General features: G+C 45.3%; 1 protein-coding gene across 5 annotated transcripts in view; it reads right to left on the bottom strand.

Moving 5' to 3' along the window:
- Positions 1 to 15795, bottom strand: part of ERG (ETS transcription factor ERG) — a 279810-nt gene extending 264015 nt beyond the window's left edge. The window contains exon 1 of one of the 5 annotated variants that reach the window (XM_082626209.1): positions 14991 to 15795. The gene's annotated coding sequence lies outside the window, so the exon portion shown is untranslated. Of the gene's footprint in view, positions 1 to 13660; positions 13702 to 13919; positions 14089 to 14990 lie in introns of those variants that run through there. The other 4 variants (XM_082626216.1, XM_082626214.1, XM_082626210.1 and 1 more) reach the window with 4 other exon arrangements.
- Between the last annotated feature and the right edge of the window lie 5652 nt (positions 15796 to 21447).

Consider the following 21447-nt stretch of genomic DNA (forward strand, 5'->3'; position numbering starts at 1 on the left):
AAGAGGCATTTTGAGCGATTTTTAAGGGCAAGCACTCGTCAACTTCCAAACCTGTTCTTCATGTGACCACGTCATAGCACTTGGTCAATTCTCCCGTTTGGTTTTCAAAATTCTGACTGTGGATCACCACTGACTCAAACTATGTGTAAGAAATGAAAAAGAAGCCTTGTGTGAAGGAGAGGGGGAAGAGTGAGGAGAGAGAGCTTTCCTAATTACATGTGACTTGCTTGGAGGTTAGCACCTCTTGAGACGAAGACAACAAAGACAAAAAGAATCCATGAAAATGCACCTTTTACCTTCCAAATGCACAGCACAGACAGCGTCAGGGCAGGAACAGAGGCTCTGCATCACATCACGGGCTCAGAGATGCTCAGGCCCAGATACCCGCCTGGATCGCCTATCTCACCAGAAGCAAATTTCTTGGTGACATTCCAGAAAGAAGCCTACTACCAGAAAATATCATAACTCCTCCTATACCATGAGCTGGAGGTAAGCATTTTTTAACAACTTAACCTTTGTGTGTTCTGCACTCACAGTAATGTTATTTATCATTTGATTATTCTAGAAGAAAAGGGACTCTGGATACTTTTACTGACTTTGAGAACCAGGGGATTTGGAAGGACTGCTGGTGAGGAGGGGAAACTCAAATACAACGTGAGCTTCTTACCAAACCACTCTGGTTTCACAGCTCGCACGTCTCTCTCCCTTCCTAAGAATCTGTTTTTTTCCCTCATCCAGTTTTTCCTATTTTTGGTCTCACTGGGTCCCTTCTAGTAAGTATCCCGTCAGCTCCGGCCGTGGGCAGGCTGCTCAGACGGCTCAGAACACTCACCCTCCACCTCTGAGTCAGCTGCCTGTTCATGGAAATACTATACAGTGATCATTTTCATAAAAATTTGTGCTGGCTTGGTTTTGTTTCTCTTGACACTAGCCCAAATGTTTTTCTCTTCTGATTGATTTTTGGTTTCAACTTGGCGTGTTTGGGGGGGGCTGTTTATTGTTTAATATATTTCCATTTTTACTGGAGGGGAAACATTAGCGCCAAAGGGATCCAGCTGCATCCAATCGGCCACACAACCTGTATTTCTACATCCGAGACTACAGGGAAGCGCTGTCTGCAGAAGCAGAGGAGGGCTGCTCCTGCCCAGATGGGGAAGAAAAGGTGGCCTTTCTGGTCACTGACACGCAAGGGTGCCCTGGCCTCCTGGGGACTTCTTTTTGCAACTTGGGTGTTTCTGAAGACTTGCTGATGGTGTATACCCTAAGTCTGATAAGCACCCCATCACCTGTTCTCGTGCGGAGTGTGTGGTCAGCAGAAATGCATGGTCAATGGAGCCCTTTGAGAAATACACAAGGAGCCATCAACTTCCTTTGCTTGAAATTAACCCAACACTGTAAATCAACTATACTTCAATAAAAAAGTAAAGTTTAAAAAAATTGCCCTTGCTTTAATACTGTCAGTTTTCAGGCCACTCTGGATACAAAGGAGAACGTAATTCCCCAGCATAATGTCCTGAGTCCCTTTGGATTCCCCCCACCCCCCGCGTCAATCCTTTCTAAGATCGTGGACTGGCATCTGCCATCTCTCCTCTAAACAATCAGCATCTCTCGAAGTTAAGCCATGCATTCCAAAGGAGGCTAAAATCTGTTCTTGGAGGAGGAAAAAAGGTCTCACTCTTTTATGTATAAAGCACAGATACACCTAAATGTAGATATACATGTATATGTACAATGTAAGATTCCTAAACCGATATGCTGTGTAACTGTGGTATTAAATTTTCACGTGGGAGAGGGGTGATTAGGGGAAAAAATGTCTGAAAAGACTCCTTAGGGGACTGGTTATGAAAAAAGGTTGAAAAATAATTTAAGCCTAAGGGTAACTGCATCACAAAATATTATGACTCCTTGATATGTTTAGCGCCAGTGCTTCAGTGATAAAGAAATCCTGTTTGCATTTACTCCAGTCTGTTTACGATGTGCCCATAATTATTTCTTTGTAAACTGGGAATTGGAAGAGTTATGCTACACTGAGATACTCTTTAACCACCAATTCACATACATGTCTCCTCTTGTTTTAGAAGCCAATGGGCACTGAGCGCAAGAAACAAAACCAAAGAAAAAAACAAAAACCAGGAAAGGAAAGAAATCAAGAGCTAATACGCTGATGCAAATGAAGCAGATGCTTGTACTTATTTGAAAACAATGACCTATTTTTTTTAATGTCTACAAACTAAAGATCTCTCAGAATATCTTCTCACTCCATATTAAATATCCAACGCAGCAAACAATCTTTGCCTTGCCTTAGTCTATTAAGAACCTACCAAATGTAAAATAGATAGCTAGTGGGAAGCAGCCGCATAGCACAGGGAGATCAGCTTGGTGCTTTGTGACCGCCTAGAGGGGTGGGATAGGGAGGGTGGGAGGGAGGGAGACGCAAGAGGGAAGAGATATGGGAACAGATGTGTATGTATAACTGATTCACTCTGTTATAAAGCAGAAACGAACACAGCATTGTAAAGCAATTTACTCCAATAAAGATGTAAAAAAAAAAAAAAAAAAAAAAAAAAAGAACCTTACTTATTCCAGAAAGGAAGCATGCGTTTATCTTTCTCAAATACATGATGTGCGATTCTTTTTTTTACTTGCTTGGAGTGAAGACTAAAGAACGGTGTTTTATCTTGCTTCCTTTGCCAGAGCCAACGTAACTGATTCTCATTCTCATTTCCACTTTTTATATCTTCTTTCACCTGGGTTAAGCCGGAACTCATTCCCAGAGAGAGCCCATATTTCCAACAGGGCCGTCCACGATGCTACATGTTTTCCTGACCTGCATTGCCTGTACCCTTGCTGGAGAGAGAAATGGAGTCATTGTGACTCATAATCTCAGAGGTTACGTAAGCCAGCATCACAGAATACAGAAGTAACTCTGTGATGACCTCAAAGTGTAATTTACAGACAGTAAGTGGGGTATGTGTTTGGTGCTAAAACTCCCAGACTAGGGCAGACTTATGAATAATCTTCAAATATCAGGAAGTCTGCGAAAATCCTCCCTGTCTGATAACTGATAAAGATTGCATGGTGCTCACTGAATCTCCTAAGGCCTCTGACTCCCTCCCCTCTTCGGAAGTGCCTGGACCAGAGAGTCCTGACAGCCGGGGCCAAAGAACGCAGTCACCTGCCTCCAGCAAATCCACTCCGATTCCCCCTCATTCCCAGACACAAATTTCCATGAAAACCAGACACAGGACAGAAACCAGGGGCAGGATATTCCAAAATCGCTTCACATCCGCAGCCTGATTTCATTAGACTCACTGCCTTGTTTCTTTTAGCCCCTGTGCGTGTCCACTGCAGGTGACACTTCGCTGACGCTCACCTTCAAAACCGTGCTATCCAGACACTTAAGGAAATAAGACCCGTGCAGGAGGGACAGGGGCTCTGGCTGCAGAGAGGGGGATCGGTGAGTTTAGAGACCACAGGGACAGGGAAATGCTTAGCAACGCCTTTACAAGGTGACTCTACTGGGTGTTACTGGTCCTGTCACTGAATCTGCCCACACATCCCTACAGCATACGAAAGCTGTTCATCCCGAAGGGGGGAAAGAAAACACTCCACAGTTGACATTCTTAATCCAAGTTTACCTAAATACAGCAGTTTCCAAGAGCACATTTTAGCCATTTCACACCCAACCAGAGAAGCTGGTGGGGAATCCATGTGCGGATGGGCAGCCCCGCTGGGTCCCTGTCACCTTCTCTGTGCCCCAGCCCAGAGCTGCAGCCACGAGCTGTCAGAGCCGTTCAGCAATTTGCCTCCAAGGTCTTGTTTGAGGATGTGACAACTTGCAAGGACCCCACACAGAAGCAACTGGACCTCAACTTTCCCTGCCGAGCCACGCTGCCAGTCGAAGGCTCTGGGTGCCAGTGATGACACGGTTTTTCCTCCAAGATTTTAAGCACATGTGGCTCGCATCAGTGTGGTCTCATATTCGCTCTGTTTAGACCACTTGCCTCGCACGTTCTCATATTTACACATATTCACTGAACATAACCCCGAGTGAATTATTTAAGAAGGCTTAATGTGCTTCAGACTTCTCAAATATAATTTAGACTTTAAATTAAATTTGTACTCCCGTGGGAAAGTGGTGCATTGAACGCGGCGTATGGGATCGAGTGGACATGCAGTAGGTCTTGGAACAGAATTGCAGTTACGTTGACAGGATCTCACCTGGTGACCGATGCTCCATGTTGAACGAAACGGGACTGAGCTACAAGATTTAATGTATTGCCTGTGTTTGAAAGCAGCAGAAACATACACCGCACAAACGCTCTCGCTTTTTGGGTTATTCCTTGCTGACCTAAAATGAAGCATCCGACAATGAGGGATGCGGAACGTATAGACCAGCACACAAAGCCACATTTGTTAGTTCTGAGTTCTCTGGGTTTTTGTAATAAATCGCAAAATCCTTTCTCTCTGTGTTTGAATGCCAATAACTGCCCTGAATTAGGTGTTAGATTCTGCACAGCAAATTCGAGTTGAGAAAAGGCATACATATCTTATTTAACACACTTCTGTTTCGTTTACAGTAAGCACTGCCCACCAGCAGAAATAAACCAGAACAATGGAGTGAAATCCCCTTCTGCACGGGGGGTAATGAACACAAACTATCTAGAAAAACGTGCAGACAAGGAGTTCGCTGCAGACCGGGCCCTGAACTGAACACAAACTTCTTATTCAGGGGAAGGTAAATGAGTAAGAGTCTATAGGGAAGGGTTTTACTTTGCATAAACATTAAATTAAATCAGCTCTAAAACATGCATACGGTAAAAGGGCTAAGTTATTCAGTGACACATTACACATAGTACACCAGCAATAATAAGCAGCATGCGACTGACTTGGCCATGAACTTCAGCGTTACAGGAGAGGGAAAGGCCCGCGTTAGATGCAATCTGCCACCACCAAACTGTGTGAACGTGTGCTCTGAGAAGTTAATTCTGTAGCAATCCATCTGACGGCTATCCGTTCTTTCTCTGGGATTCTAGCACCTCAAGAACGCTATTCCTCAAAATGATAAATTGTATTATCCTCAAGACACTGTCCACGGGCAAAATAAGAAAAATGTCATCCGGCCGGGATTACCCTTAAACAGGGAATACTCAAATAAGATGTTTATACGAGAAGCTGTCAGAGCATGATTCCAATAAAAGCAGCACTATTTGTCACACGTGAAGGTTCAGTCTGAAAGCAGATATTTGGTTTTGCCTCTTAAAAGCATGAAGTGAGTCAACAGGAAATCATACATACGTGATCTCTCCAATCTGAAAACTGCAGGTTTGATACTGGACATACCATGCTAGCATTCACTTCTTTATTGCTATCGTTTCTGGCTCCAGCGTGATATATTGGGTGATGTCGCCAAGGGGGACACGAAATCACAAAAATTCTATTACTGTGATCAAGTTATATAGTAGACTTCACAGCTACTAATTATATGAAATCTGAACACCTATGCTGAATAGTCTCGACCTGCACTGTCCAATACAAGAGCCACATGTGGCTACTGAGCACATGAAATGTGGCCAGTCCAAATTGAGATGTGCTCCATGTAACCCACACACTTGATTTTGAAGATTTAATACAGAAAAAAATGTAAAAGAGCTCATCAATATTTTTATATAGATGACACTTGAAGTGATAATATTTTGGACATGTATTACATAAAACAGATTCTTAATTTTTAATAATAATTGAATAATTATTATTAAGTTCATGTTTCTTTTTCCTTTCTAAAACTACACGAGACTCACATTCTATATCCCCTGCCCAGCGCTGCTCTGACCTTCCACCCACCCTGCCTCCATGTCACCCTGCCCCCTTCTTGTCACTTCCGTAAGTGGACCCTCTGTGCTGACCAAGAGAACTCCCCATAGCAGTGGGGATCCAGAGCCGAACCCCAGCTGGGTTCTCACTCTGCTCTGGCTCTATCTGTGTAACTGTGTGCACATCACTCAGCCCTCCCAAGCCTCATTTTGCTACTCTGGAAAATGGGGCAATAAAACACCACCTTCACAGAGCCATGGTGAGGATGCCCTAGGGCAACAGGGATCCCATGTCTGCACCACCTGGTGGAGTCAAGGTCAGTGACCATGCTCTAACCATCACATCTCGCTTCCCCTTTGCAAGATTACTTCATTCCCTGCCTTTTAACTTCACACTTTGTGTCTAGCTTGGTCCTTCCAACACCAGGGGTTGGGCACTTCCTGTGCTGTGTCCCCCAGCTCCCAGGGGGCACTTCCCACACTCCGAGCACCGCAGTGCCTGACTCCTCCACGCGGCTGCCTGCGGCTGGCCTCCCACCCCCATCCCTGATTATCTAGAGCCAGGATACACCATGGTGCAGGCCCAACGCACCAACCTTCGGGAAGCCTTTTTTGGTCTTCCTCTGGCATGGTCTAGATCCCTTTTTGGTTGTATGATTCTTAGGAGGTGGACTATTTTATTTACACTCTATCTTGTTCTGTAAAAGGGTTTAAAGTGATCCACAAGGATACAGGTGATATAACAAGGTTTTTTTAAAAATTCTGAAGTAGATGCAAATTAAACAATAGAGATGAGGCTAAAGGGAAACAAGGGCAAGAACGGGAAGAGGAGCTGAGAACGTGGCAGCCCACCAGGCAGGTCACAGGATCCTGCCCCCGTGCTGGGTCTGGGCACACGCACACCTCCAAGCTGGACGAATGACATCCAACTCAGACAGCAACTCCTGATGCTGGGTCGGCCCAAAGTCTTGAAGAGAGAAGGGCCTGTGTGATAAGATAACAAGCTTGCCCAACAGCTGACCTACAGCAGGCATGGGGATGGTCTCCATCATGGCCCCGAATGCGGCACCTCAGAGCCCCCTAGGGACCACTCCCTCCACCACTGCACAGCCTAGGACCCTGGCTCACGGTCACACCGGCCTGCTTCAAGCAGGTGGCATTGATGAATGTGCCATTTTCGTTGGCCTGAGCATTCACCCCCTTTCTAGAACCCATGGCCCGTGCATTCACCCTCTCTCTAGATCCCACAGCCCATGTGTTCATCCCCTTTCTAGATCCCATGGCCTGTGCATTCACCCCCTTTCTAGATCCCATGGCCTGTGTGTTCATCCCCTTTCTAGATTCCACGGTCTATGCTTTCATCTCCCTTCTAGAACCCATGGCCTGTGCATTCACTCCCCTTCTAGATCCCATGGCCTGTGCATTCACCCCCTTTCTAGATCCCATGGCCTGTGCATTCACCCCCTTTCTAGATCCCGTGGTCTGTGCGTTCACCCCCTTTCTAGATCCCATGGCCTGTGCATTCACCCCCTTTCTAGATCCCGTGGTCTGTGCGTTCACCCCCTTTCTAGGTCCCATGGCCCGTGCATTCACTCCTTTTCTAGGTCCCATGGCCCGTGCGTTCAGCCCCTTTCTAGATCCCATGGCCCGTGCGTTCACCCCCTTTCTAGATCCCATGGCCTGTGTGTTCACCCCCATTCTAGATCCCATGGCCTGTGCGTTCACCCCCATTCTAGATCCCATGGCCTGCACTTTCATCCCTCTAATAGATTCGGTAGCATGGACACTCACTCCCTTTCTAGGTTTCAGCTCCTGAAGGCCTGACCCGAGGCTCCCCCACAGTGCCTTGCACTGAAGGATCAGCTTGCCCTTCTAGTCTCTTCCTGGCGCTTGCCTCTCTGTGACTCAGAATGCCCCTCCTCTGCTGGAGTCCTGAACCTTCCAAGCCTGGGTCAAATCTGACCTCAGACAGGTCTCTCCCTGCTCGGCACTCCCTGCGTTCTCCTGCATGACTTTCCACCTGTGGATATTTATCCCAAGGACGTTGCGTTCAGAGTGAATGCTATTAGCTATTTGGAGTGGAACGGGCTATAGTTTTCTTTACATGTTGTCAATACAACTAGTTGAGCAAAGAGTAATTGAGGCAGACCACTAATGGCTGGAATCAAACAGGCAGACAGGCAAGTTCCATTACATTTGCAGTTGCTTTTCTAGTCTCTAGGTATGTCCAGTGTCTTAACAGTCCCTATGGGATCCACATTCCCATTTCTCTTTCAGGACACTGCTCTCATTTAATAGGTGATCAATAAATTTTGATTGAGAAATGTGTTTCCAGGTTGCTTCAATTTAATAAAGCAAATTCAACATGATGCAACGCTTCATGTTTGCAAAGAAAAACTTATATGCATGCAAAACATAGTTACAAATGCGATCTTAAAATTAAAACAGATATAACCCCTTTTCTGCCTCCCAGGAGTTTACTGAGGGTTCTACATACTTATGGGACGATTTTTCTGGACTTACCTCCAGTTTTACAATTTGGGAATAAAGTACGTAGGAGAAACTGGTCTTGTGGGATGTTCTGTTTACTCATCTATATTTACAAGTCTTAGAGAACTGCAAAAATCCATCAAATTTTCTCATGAGATAGGATTATAAGCCACTTCAGACATGATACTACTTCAGCTGTAAAACCCTCTCCCTTTGACCCTGCAAGCAGCAAGCAACAATCTCTTTCTCTGCTTTAAGGGCAGGGTTTTGGGTGGGGTTTCAGAACTTAAATCCTGGTAATATGCTGACCTAACACCCCTTCTCCAGGAGAGACTCGCAGTATTCCCTGGACTTGATCTTCACTGTCATTATTTCTATTTTAAAACTGTGTAGAGAAGTAAATGTTCCTGCCAGGATCAAACAGACTAAAAAGTACTTTTCAATACTGAAGAAGCAAATTTTTTCCTCCACTTTTGTTTATTCTGTCATCTTGCTACTGTAACTTGCACTCCAGAAAGAGCCAGCCTTGCACAAGGCACGTTTAAATTTTGAGCAATTATAGACCCAGATTTGTAAATCCGGCAGCAGGCCCGCATCAGCTTTGGGAGATTGGATATGATTTTAATGAGATTCCATTCTTCTTAAAATGCAATCTTCTTAAAATGTCCCTGAGACGCCAATTGGCGTCTTGTTTCCCAATAAAAAGAAATCTCGATTTTCTGATATATTTAATTTCAAGTTTTATGTTGAGATGGCAAGTGTGCGTGGTTTGTGTTTCCAAACATTTCATTTTACTAGCACACACTTCAGCTATTATTTATATCCAGCTTGGTTCTTTGTACATCCCATGGAAGAATCCTGAAATCGTCCTTGTTCACTCCTGGGGTCCCAAGGTGCCACCGTGATCACCTCCCTCCCGCCAGCCTCCTCAAAACAGCTTCTTTCAATCTCTCCTCAAAAGCCTGAGCGCTTCATTCTCTCCAGCACAAGCAGAATTCCAAGCGCCAGTAACACAAGGAGGAGGGAACAGTGCTTTTCCATTGCCTGCTCCAATCAATTGATTATATTAAGGCAACGGGTCGTTAACAGACAGAGTAAGCTCTTGGGTTTCTCCTGTTGTTCAGAAGAGCACAGAGCCTGACGCCCAGCTTAGTTCAGACAGAAAGGTGCCCAACACCAGTTAATCCATTTCCGCGATGCTGCTTCTGACTTTTCACAAACGAATCCTTCCTCAAGGTGGTGACACAAACCTCCCTGCCTAGAGCACCGAAAAACATGCACACGCATCTCTCTTTTACTTTGCAACTTAACTACTTTCGTAAAGCCCCAAGGATCCATAACCCACGTTTCCACTCCCTCACGGAGGAAACGAATCTCCCCCACACCAAGAACAGAGAATCACTCAGTGGAAATAGGACCAAGCGAGTACATTACCGCTCAAAGCCCCTTCACTCCCCTGCACTCAGACTAAGGGGCAAACACTCTTCTTCACTTTTAAATGAAGGTTTGGGAACCTCAGCCAAACCGTTAATCAAGCGAAAGTAAGGGTTTCCTGTTTTGAAAAATCACCGTAGATGTGCCTGTTTTTCTTTTTTCTTTTTTTTTTTATCATTCTTTAGGTTTTATTTTGCATTTATTTATTATTTTTTATAATATATGTTTTTCTTCCTATCCATTGCAGGCATGTTTTTCTCCCCCAGAGTAGGTTTTCCTGGGGGAATAATTATTAAAATAATAGTAGCACTAAAAGGAATCCGATATGAGACACTAACGTGTGAAAATCTCATTCCCACTAAAACAGTTCAAAATTAGGCGGTATGTTTTAACTACAGATCTAGGTTTTCAAAACCCCTAGACGTGCTAACAGTTTGTTCTAGATCAGATCTCCCGTCTAATTCTCTAGGGTTATGATTTTCAAAAGTGATAAATTAATTCAAAAGGCCTATTGTACACACTTTAAGGATATTGTAGGCTTCACCCACAGCCATTCTGAAATGGGAAAAAGTCACAGGACTAAACTTTCTTTGCCCCTGCTTCTGACCAGGCGCTGAGTCAAGGTAACTGAACCCCTTACTTTCATTGTTAAATTACTGCTTCTCATACTCAATCAGGGTCTTCCAGATTATGACAGGCCACTGTCAAAATAGAAGAACTTAAAAGTTACTTTAAATCTAAAACTCAGACCCAGTGCTCCATTTTTAGATGCACCCTTTAATTACTTGGTGGTGTCTACATCTTACTTACGCTTAAATTTAGCAAAGTAATTTTAGATCACTCGCCTTTAGATCACTTCACTACCTTCACTAGATCTGCAATGTTACAAACATAGAGCACCGAATCCTCTCTCTTCTAAATACTAAAATGTTTAAAATAAAAGGTAAAAAAGTTAAAAGGGCAACATTTCCCCCTGGCTATTTTGAAAAACCGGTGCGAATGAGAGCCCAGCCATCGGAGACTTCTGTTTTTTTAATCTACAGAATAACTGCTTTGAATCTATCAATGTGAGAAGGTATATACTGACAATGCACAATGTACAGATAATTACCTGTTCCTAAGCCAAGTGAGGGTGCAAACAAGTACCAAGGAAGATGCCATCGTGACATCAACAATACAGGGGCAGCTAGGAGACCTCCTGTGTGAGTGTCACCAACTACGGCAGGGACTTTCAAAGTCCTCCCCAAAACTCACACTGCTACCACCACGTATAAAAACTTTCTGAAACTGTGTCCAAAATATTTGAATCCCTCTGTTGCGTCAGCTTGTTTTTCTTACAAATGCAACTCAAAAGGTTTGAAGAGTTTCAAATTCAAGGTGCAGATCATAAACAAAGGCTGTGTTTTGAAGGACGATATACCCTGGGAATGCCCCAGTATCCTTACACTTTGGAGAAAGAAAATGGAGCCCCTTTGGCATTCTCCTCCTCACTGGAAAAGCTTGTCCAGGAAGCAAAGGGTGATCAAGCCAGGAGGTGACAAAGAGACCTGCATTTAGAGAGATCGACCCCCAGCTTAAACGGAGGACTGACTTGCAGCATCACAAAGCCGGGATTCTGCTTATAATGACTTCCTTCTGATCTAAGTTACCTGGACCACTTCTTGCTTCCCAGGCTCCAGCAGTCTCATTAGAAGTGTGTGTCTCTCTGTCGACACCTCCTGAACGAAGTTCCATGAAACAGTGAGTGGCACCGACATCTATTAAACACGACACTGTCTCCCCATCCCCCATATCATATGACTGATGCTGACCTGCTCTGGTTTTTCACTGGAGAATAGCAAAAGATCTCAGGAACATTAGCTCCTCTGTCTTGTGAAGAAATAAATCCCCCTTTTATTATTTTTGTTGTTGTTGTTTAAGGACAGGTAACAAGGTAAGACCAAAGCTAATATTAATTTTAGAAAAAAAAGTTGAAAATTTCCTGTTACCTACTTACAAAATATGATATGTTCCATATACACACAATATATAAAATTTTAGAATAGTATGTAAGTTAAAAATCAAGGTTGACATCTTTCAAAGAGGCTTTACTTCTTACTTATATATCCGGCACTCCACTGGGATCTCAGCCCTTACCACAAATAAAATAGCTGATTTTATGAGATGAGAAACTCAAGAATTTTCTTTAATATCAAAACAAAACAGGGGACTTCCCTGGTGGCGCAGTGGTTAAGAATCTGCCTGCCAATGCAGGGGACATGGGTTTGAGCCCTGGTCCGGGAAGATCACGCATGCTGCAGAGAAACTGAGCCCGTGCGCCACAACTACTGAAGCCCGCGTGCCTAGAGCCCGTGCTCCGCAACGATTAGCCACCGCAATGAGTAGCCCGCACACCGCAATGAAGACCCAGCACAGCCAAAAAATAAATAAATTTTAAATAAATAAATAAAAATAAAAATGAAGTTGCTTTAAAAAAAAAAGAACAAGAAGTGGAGGAGGCAATGGTTATAAACATGTGTACATGCAGCCCCATTACATAATCCAATGGTAAACAAGAATTCTCAAAAATTTACCTAAAGAAGGCGCATCAGAGTAAATCACCAAGAACTCATCATGAGAGAATAGATACATGGAAAATAATATATCACAATGCTACCCCAAATATTTAAAAATAAAATGAAGGAATTATAATGTGTTAGAAAAGAGAAGAAACCAAATTTTAAGTGTACCTGGAATTATATATTCTTAAATAACTCAAAAAGATATAATACGTATTTGCTGGTTTAGTGTAATTTCCAAGTCATTGAGTCAAATAGGAGCTGTGGTTACCAAACCGCAAACTGTATTTGTGATATGTGTAGAACTCATAATGCCTTTCTTCAGAATTAGAAAACTTTGCATAGTAGCCACAAATTTGCCCAGCTCATCCGGTTTCCACTAGAATTGTAATTTCAATGGTATAATTAGCTCATTCATAATTTGACACATAGTGAGTTAATTTATCTGGTTGGATTTTTATGTAATTTCTATTGCCTGGTCTTCCCACTGATGAAGCCAGTGCAAGCTGCTGCCAGCAAAGCAAGGGTTAACCCCAGGAATGTGACAGTTCTCCTGGTGATAAGGTGACGGGTAGCTGAGGCCAGGTCAAGGGCTCTAAGCTATTTGGAGAGAATTGAAAATACTCAAAAATAACCTCAATGGGAAATAAACTCTATGCCCTATGTATGTCACCAGGGGAAGCCTAAAAATTTTTTTAAATCACATTGAAAGTTTTCTGAACTACAGAAGCTCCAGAAACATGCACAGTGGGAAATCCGTGGCACGTATGAATACGTTCTTTGGAAAGATAACGAAATTATCCCAACGAATTAATAAACAACTCCATGTATTAAGTTCACATCGGCATTAAAATTGTTTATCCATTTTATTGGGCAGTTTAGTCTGCTATTGGTAATAGCATTGAACTGCTTTAAAATGTTAAAAATAATTCTATGCAGTACCTTTTGTAAAGCCTCTATACAATATATAACAGTGATACATAGATGCTGGATTTCAGGTAGAAACCAAGAAGCCTAGCTGATATACATATATATATATATATATATATATATATATATATATATATATATATATATATATAATTTTTAAACATGCCAAGTTTCCCAATTAAAGTGGTAAACGGGAAGCACATAAACATAACAGCTGCAGGCTGAGGTGTCAGAAGGTGAAAAGACAGACAGAAGTGCAGAGAAGAGACTAAGCCCAGGTTTAGGAACGCGCGGTGAGAGCGCCGTCGAAGGGCGACTCCACGCACAGAAGGACCGACCCGGCAGTGACAGCCAAGCCCACAGCTCGCCTCGACTTTCAGCCAAGCGTGGGTTTTAATTCAAGACTTATTTCCATTCCAGACAACAACAAATAACCTCTTTCTCGGTGTCCCAGACGAGGCTCCCGCGGTCAGCTTTCCCGGCCCTCGGCTATTGCGGGGGTCTCCACTCCTCTCCCTCCGTCCCGGGCGCGCGCGCCTTCCGAGGACCCGGGCGACGATAAGCCGTCCCTCCCGGCGTCCCACACCCCACCTGTCCCGGCGCCGTCGGAAGAGACGGGTCACCCCGCTGCCACCGTCCCCGCCGCCGCCTCCAGCGCAGGAGCCGGGCAGAGCGCGCGGGCCGCGGGACTTACCGAGAGGCGAGTGCCGCCGTCGGGGGAGGGCGTGTCCCGCACGTGGGTGTCCGCGCGTGTCCGCGCCCGCGTGTGCCCGCGCGCGTGCCTGGCCGTGGGCGCCGAGCGGGGCGGCACTGAGTCCCTGGGCGCCGACGGGCTCAGCCCATGGTGTGGGCGCCGGCCTCCGGGAGGCTCTGGCTCCCGCCAATCGCCGAGCAGGGCTGCCGCCCCGACGCGCTGCTCGCGATCCGGGAGTGCACGCCGGGGGCGGGGCGGGGCGCGGGGGCGTGAGTGGCCCGGGGCGCCAGGGTGCGGGTGCGCGCGCGTGCGTCCAAGTGCGCGTGGGTATGCGGGCGCGCGTGGCCGTGAGCGCGCCCTCGGGCCGGGGAGCGCGGGCGGCGCGGGCAGGTCTGGACCCTGCTTGGCTTTAGGAAGCAGCTGGTGGCTCCGAGGAGGAAGAGGAGGAGGAGCGGAGCCTGGGACGGAGTGAGCCAGAGTCCAGGCCCCGGCGGCGCGGGAGAGAAACCCAGGAGGACCCAGCGAGGACCGGAGAACAGGCGAGGGGAGGGGAGGGCCCGGGAGGTGGGGGGACGCCGCGGAGGTGCTTGCTCCTCGGAACTTAGTGAGAAGTAACTTTTTACCCAACCTCGGCCGTTACACACATTACAAATAATACAAGTTAAAACTGGTTGTTTCGGGAGAAGTTTAAAATGACCATCGACTGCCTGGGATGCTGATCAGAATTAAGACGACGTCGCCCTCAGCTTAATGAAGAGACGTGGTGCCAGGCGCCACCGGCTTTAGTAAGACCTGGAGTCACTACCCGCGCGTCCCGAGAGCGTTGGGACCCGATGGAGGAGGCTGAGGAGGAGCGGGATGCGGTCGCGAGGATGCCAAGATGCCCAGGAGACACACACCCTGGTCTGATGGACAGACGCGGTGACAGCGGCCCTCCTGAGAACAGTGTCTGCAAGATACAGCCTCCAAAAGGGGGAGCCGCGAGGTTTGGCTCATCGGCCCGGGGGCACTGCGAAGCCCCTCCAGATGTTTTAGTTTATAAGTGATTTCTGACGTCAAAATCGCGCTTACCTGACTGCAGCTTCTCTTCACTTATGTCCCGCGGGGACCGTCCCTGCCTGATCGTTAGGAACCCATCCTAGAGCGTCCTCTTGCAGACTCTCCCCTTTCCGACCAAGTGAAAACTACTCGTGTCCCTCCCTCTCCAAACTTTAACAGCCAAGAATTTCAGCAAACAGCCAGAAAGAAAACTAAGCCCCCCCCACCGCCCGCCACCCCAAGGGAAGGGAGGGAATAAGCACTCCTTTAATTTGAAAAATAATAATTAAAACTCCCTCAACTTTTAAGGCCAGGCAACATAATCTATTAATTGGTCGCTATTAACATGCAGTTTTATTGACCATAGCACACAGAAGTCTGATTGTGAAGGAGTGTTTTCAATGAAAGTGGAGTTATTTTAGCTGCAGACGTGTTTACATTTCTGTGGTTTAGTCTATAACTTTCTCTTTTTCTTGCTTCAGAATTCTGCTCCATGAAGCAAAGCCCTTAGCTCCCAGACATTCCAAAAAGTCTGCCAAAATAATAGAAAAAAAAAAAGAGAGGGAAGAAAAAACACACAGAGACCCCCAAGTCTGGGTCAGGCTCAGGGTTATAAGTGGGCATCACCAGTATGCCCCCTCTCCACACAATTTCCAGTTTAAAGGAAAAAAAAAAAAAAGCCCTTCAGGGCTCCATTTCCTGTTTGCTGGGGAAAAAATAGGATGGGTCTAAGCAGCTGAGTTTAGAAACCGCCTTCTCCAGGACCTATAGATTCCGAGAGGTTCTTTAACCCTAGAGATGCCAAAATGAAATCATTGATATGAAAATCTACCATTCCACACTCTCCAAGGAAGTACCTCTCTTTTAAGTGGACAACGTTCACAAACTACAAATGCGTTCCTAGGAAATTTCTTGAACAAACAGGCACACCATGGTAGATGGGATGCAAGCCCACCTCTCCATAGGTGGCCAGGAGAAGATACCAATAAAAATAAATATCGAAAACAGATTAAGTTTCTGAGAAGCATGCAATCCTTTTCTTTCTGAGGATGTGGTACAAAAAAGCAGAATGCATATTAAAAAGTGCATATTTAGTAATAGGGTTATGTCAGTTCTCACAACCTGTGCTAGAATCAAAATTGGCAGAATTGGTTGACTCCTTTGAATTGCTCGCTAGTATCACAGAAGTCACAGTATTGCCATTCACGTGATCTTAAAAAATATTCAACCTGCCTCCCCCCTAAACTATCAATTGCATATTTCGGTTCCTATTCTTTAGAACTGTTCTCCAAAGATTCCAGATCCAAGAAACCTCACTGTATTTTGAAATCTTCCTCTTAGCCACTCATGTCCAAAACTCACCACAGAGAGCCTTTGTCATTTAGGGGAGTGCTTTAAAGTGAATAGATTCTCAACCTGACCAATGAGATCCGCAGTCCACGGCAATGACTCTGCTTTGTAACACATTACCCTAGCAGGGTTCCTTCAACATCATCACTTGTACCAAATACTCGAATAATATAGAAGAATGCTGAAAACAATATAAAGTGTGCTAACTGACAAAGGAGCTTGCTTTATGAATTAAGAACTGTACTTTCATAGTAGAACATGATTTCAACAACCCGTTACCACTGTTGAGAACAGAAAAAATGAGTTCAGAAAAACCACAATATTTGAAACAATGTCATCTGTGGCTCGCCCTTGCTACTCTCTCCCATTCCCCCAAATATACCACAGAGAGAGGAGGAGGGGTGGGGGGGAGGAGAGGAGAACGGAGAGAGAGAATTGCATAAAAGACAAAAGCACATACTAAGCCCACTCTCAAAGCTCAGGTTATTAACACTGAAAAATCTTAGAACCCAGAATCCCAGAGTTTCACGAAGTTAGGACACCATCTCCTCCAACTGATTGTATCTTGCAGTTGCAGTTAGGAAGTTCTTTGTATTGTCTAATCTAATCCTCACCTTCTACCACAGCATTCCTTTGAGTCTGGTCCGTAATCAAGGTCAAGTAGTGGGAAGTCAATTTCAACTAGTTAAATCAACTGAGTTAATTTGAGAGGCCAAGAGAACACAAGTCATGGAGATACATGCACCATCTATCTGTGCTGCAAGACAGGAAATACGGTCATTCTAAGTTCATAAAATACAATTTAAAAGGAAGGATTTTATAAAAACACCGCTTGACACGTTCCACAAGAATTAGTATTTTTAAGTATTTCATACATGAGATAATCTTTCTATGTAAAGTTTTGTGGTCGACTTAATTCTTTTTGAAATCCCTTTTATCCAAAAGATGTTTTGGATTAATTTAAGTATTTGTTACTGGAGAATGTCAAGCTCTTGTTCAATGAAATGTCCTGAATTGGGTTGTCACACCTGTTAAATATAAGCCTCCTTTTCTTTTGATATTCTGAGAAGGGCCTTAAAAGGTTTACATCCTTCAATATGGAGATTTAATTGCTTTACCTATAATAAAAAATAATCCCTATAAAATTCAGATTGTGGATATTTCAAAGCTGAAAGAACTATTGGATTGGGATGTAAAGGTTGCAGTTCAAAAAGCCTTCCACGTTTAATATCACGTGCGTGGAGTTATGAGTTATAAACTCCTGGTTATCATTTTGTAAGGTCTGGCCTTTGTAGTCCTCGCAGGGAGCGTCTTTGAGCTTACTTTATGGCTTAGCAGTTCTGTGTGTGCACGTGTTAAATATGGAAAGGGGAGCGTATCCCCCTGCCGTAAAGGCTCTCAAGGGAGGAAGTCTCAGATTCCGTTTTAAATGAGGTACTGGAGTGAGGTTCGCCACACTGACACTTTTCACATCTTGGGTGAGCTCAGACCTGACGAGAAGGACAGCCCTGGTTTGAGAAAGGAGACAGTATGTGTGCTTCGGCCGCTGGCCGTTTCCCACTGTTCAAGCCCTGAGCATCTTCAGCATTTCTCGGGGCATCCAGAGCCCACCCCCAGCACCCCCGCCACGGCCTCCACTCAGTCATCTGGGACCTTCTTTTCATCCTGGAGGTGGTTGGATGGGGCTCCTACCATTCCCTTGGGGCAACCCAAGACAGGAAAGGGAGGAGAATAAGCGTTAGAATTCTAAAGTTGGGGTCCTAAATGTAGCTTCCCTGGGGGCCCCCTCCCCACCACCATCCTCATCCCATTCCCTGACTTTCTTCATTGATTGTAAGTGAACACGAGAGGGCAGAGGTGTAAATTCTCTTGGGAGAGTCTTCAACCCACCACAAAAGCATCACCAGGATCTTTTATCATCAGCTGCTAAGAAGTCAGTTTTATGCGCTCATTATCCTCCTAGACAAACTAATTTCATGCAACACTCTTATCCTCTGAAGCACTTTTTCAATTGCCGTCAGATGTAGTTTAAGCCTGCAGTATACACAGCAGTTCTTAATAACACGTGGTGACCACAAACTGCTCCATAAAATTGCATAATGCATAATTCCTATCAACTTGCATAATGCACACGATGAGTTGATATGAAACACATTGTACATCTGTCAGTGAGCTTTGGTGACAAAGGTTATACAAAATGGATCGGGAGGCTGTATTTGCATTTTTAAAATGGAATTACATAGGACACATCAGGAGATCTGCTGCAGCTTTTCTGATGATTATACTTACTATACTTATTTGCTTGTGAGCTTCACATACATACTGTGACACTAATTCTATCAATGAACAGTTTCGTCATGTACGTTTTCATCAATGGGATTACTCATGAGTGCGAAAATAGTTGCATTTTTAGAAAGTTGACACAACTTCTCAGTGATTTTTTTTTTGTATTGATAAAGGCCTTAGCATAACAGTGCCTCAATGCAAATAAAATCAATATCTTAATGACTTTCTTTTGTATCCTAGAATAGAAAATTATTATTCTATGATTATGGGTGACCTGATATAATTTAAATGGGTGAAAAGTCTATTTCAGATAAAATACACAGACACTTGACAAGGAATGAGTGAGAAGAGGAATCCAGCACTTACCAGCCTTTTGACCTTGGGCAAGTCACGGCCTCTTGATTGAAATCTCAATTTTCTTATCTATTAACTGAGGCTATTGGAGTGGATGACCTCAGATAGGCTAAACAGAGGAACTCCCAGGGGAGACTTTGGGTTATTCATCTTTATCTCCCTGCTTTTTGCATTGTGACTAACTGATTGATTAATTGAGGGCACATATTAGAAATTACACCTCTCCTCAATAAGCCCTGAGCACACACTCCTGCTTCTCTCCCGTGCGCCCATGCAGGGAGAACAGCACCCCCTGGGCAGAGGTTCCCTTACGTTTCAGTCCAGGCATGGGTGGAGAACTGAGGTCTACACAGCAGCGATCAGAGCCCTGCCTCTACGTCAAAACCACCTGGCAGCTTCAAAAATAATGCCATCCTCTTGACCCCATCTCAGACCATGTGAATCAAAATCTTGGGGGACAGGGAGGTCTGTGGCACCTGTACAGATGTTTGAAACTCCTCAGGTCATAGGCATGGACCTCCAGGGTCAATGATCACGCTGTTGAAATAACAGTCATTCACTGAATAAGGAAGGAAGTTCAGAATCTCTATCTAATGAGATAATTCAGAAAATGGGCTTCAAAGATGAACTCTGTCCCCCAAAACGGTTGTCTGGCCAGACTGCCCTCCTTCTGTGTTTAGTGTCAATCTTCACTCAGTCCCCAAATCCTAGAACCTTAGGACTTCTTCCTCATTTTGCCCCCGTTTCCTGGAATGTTCTTCCTTTCTTCATTGTGGTCTACCATTCAACAGGCATGTTTATCATGCAGGTGCCTTTCAGTCACTTATGCAGTAGTAACAAGGCCTGAGGCACTCCAAGTTCAAAGGGCTCCAAAGTGAGTCAAGACTCAGACCCAGATCTTGGGAGTTTGCACTGTGTGGCCAGCTCATCACCCTTCCTTATTCAAAGTCTCCTTCTGGACCCCTCTTGGCCAGCCCTGAGCCTAATTTAATTCCCACCCTCCAGCAAGCCTTCCCAGCCTTGGGACAGCACCAATTTCTTGTAACTGCATCATTCACACTTTGGAACTCAATAAGAAATACTCAATAAGAATTGACCTTTGAACCTGCCCATCACTTGGCCCATAGCTAAGTGGTCACCATCGGCCATACTGAGTCACCACAGCTCCCATGGACAGCTGCTTTGTCTATTCCCAGGGTCCAGGCCTCTCACTTGAGCTTTTATAGCCTCTGGCCATGGAGGCTGTCTCCTAACTGCCCACCCACTCCCCGGCACTATACCAAGTACCATCTGGCCAAAGGGTCTTCACCTCATCACACCACAGATGGCTTCAGAAGCCTTCAGGAGCACGTCTTGCCCATTGGGTGGATTCCATATGCATTTCTAGGGCACCAGGTGAGAATTTGGAAATCACGGACAAGCCTTGCAGAGTGCGATCTCTTCACCTCCATGTCTACCTACCTGCGTGGAGGGAGAAGGGAGATTAAGATTTGTTGCAGAAGAAACTAAAGGTAGAAGATTCTGACATGCAAGTAGGATTAAGGGGCAGGACAAGAGCTCTTTTCTCGAAGACCCTCGGCCCTTATTGGCACTGCACAGGCCTGGAGCACCCCGCTCAGGGAGTCCTCCCACAGTGGCGGAGATTAGAGTCCTCTTTGCCATCAAGATTTAGCTGGGCATTTGGATTCAGGAGAGGAGAGCATAATATAGGGGAAAGCCCACCCCCTTCTGAGGCCCACAGATGGGTGAGAGATAAAGGGAGGAGTCGTGAATAAGAAATTCTGGGTCCCTATTGCCTCATTCTGCTTCTGTGCAGAGATGCAGGGATGTGAGGCCAACAGTGGGGAAAAGGGGGTTCTGACGCCCAATCCCTAATGAGGGACCTGGAAGCTCCCATGCCCCAGAGCCCAGGGTGACAGAGGGGGACTCACATGTCCCCCCGTGTGGCGTGGATTCTGAGTTGTGATCCCCGGAGCCCACGTGGTGAGGTAAGATCACTGTCACCATTAGAAGTTAACCTCTGGGCTCACAGGCCAGGTGGAGGTTTCGGTCAAGCGTCGGAGGTGCCCAGAAGGGGTCTGAGCAATGGGCCCCACCAGCCACAGGCTCTGGTCACAAGGCTGCCAGCAGGGTGAGTGACAACCAGGAGGATAAGGGACCTTCCCCTGAAACCTCAGGGTTTATGTCTGAGAGCCCCATCTCTTCCAGAAGGCAGCGCTACTCCAAGTGTGGTCCCTGGATGGGTACCAGTCTGTGAAAGACTGGATGAGTACCAGCCTTTGGGAAGACCAGGGAGGCCTAGCCCTGCCTAGGGAAACTGTTTAATTTATTGGGTCAGGCTAGAGGTGCTAAACCAGACCCACTCATAAAGCAAATATTTTTCCCGCTAACCAGCAGGTGAGACAGAGGAGGGAGCTCAGAGTCACTGAAGAAATACCCTTTCTCTGGACGTGTAAATAGCGGTATGAATTAAGATTCGTGATTCCTTGACATAGGTATT

Source organism: Mesoplodon mirus (genome assembly GCF_964341445.2).
Source record: "Mesoplodon mirus genome assembly, chromosome: 6".
NCBI classification, from domain to species: Eukaryota; Metazoa; Chordata; class Mammalia; order Artiodactyla; family Ziphiidae; genus Mesoplodon; species Mesoplodon mirus.